The sequence below is a fragment of the Carlito syrichta genome, unplaced genomic scaffold, assembly GCF_000164805.1.
Source record: "Carlito syrichta isolate Samal-C Ts95f unplaced genomic scaffold, Tarsius_syrichta-2.0.1 Scaffold231180, whole genome shotgun sequence".
In the NCBI taxonomy this organism is placed as follows: Eukaryota; Metazoa; Chordata; class Mammalia; order Primates; family Tarsiidae; genus Carlito; species Carlito syrichta.
In genome coordinates, this window is record NW_007175276.1 from 1 (window position 1) to 588 (window position 588).

Here is a 588-nt window from a genome sequence, read left to right on the forward strand (position 1 = left end):
ACAGGCTTGTAAGTGATGGAGAACTTGCCTAGGTAATGGCCGATATCTCTGGCTTGATCTGGACCTGGTTGAAGATCTTGCCGTTGCACAGGCCCACCATGCTGCCCGCCATCTCGGGCAGGATGATCATGTCACACAGATGCATCTTCACCACCTCGTGCTTCTCCATTGGGGGACGCTTCTTCTTGCCCTTGTGCAGCTGCTTACACAGCGAGTGCTGCTTCCACCATAGGCCTCAGTTCAGCTGCCACTGCATCAGCTGCACATAAGACATGTCCAACTGCTGGCCCAGGTCCACACTGTGGTAGGTGACCTTGTGGAAGATCCTCTTCTTCTGTTCCACTTCCACCATCTTGCTGGCTTCTCAGAAAGGCTCTTTTATGATTTCTAGCTGAACTCCATTGTGTTTAGAGAGCATACTTTGTATGATTTCAGTCATCTTAATTTGTTGAGATTTGTAACGTGTTGTATCTTTGCGAATGTTCCATTCTTAATTGAAAAGAATGTATGTTCCACTTTTTTGCAGGGAGTGTTTTGTAAGTGTCAGCTAAATCAAGATGGTTGATGATGTTGTTCATATCCTGGAGA

The 588-nt window shown here is 46.6% G+C and overlaps 1 pseudogene; it reads right to left on the reverse strand.

Moving 5' to 3' along the window:
* Positions 1-6: 6 nt before the first annotated feature.
* LOC103253450 lies at positions 7-352 on the reverse strand (annotated as a pseudogene).
* Positions 353-588: the final 236 nt, after the last annotated feature.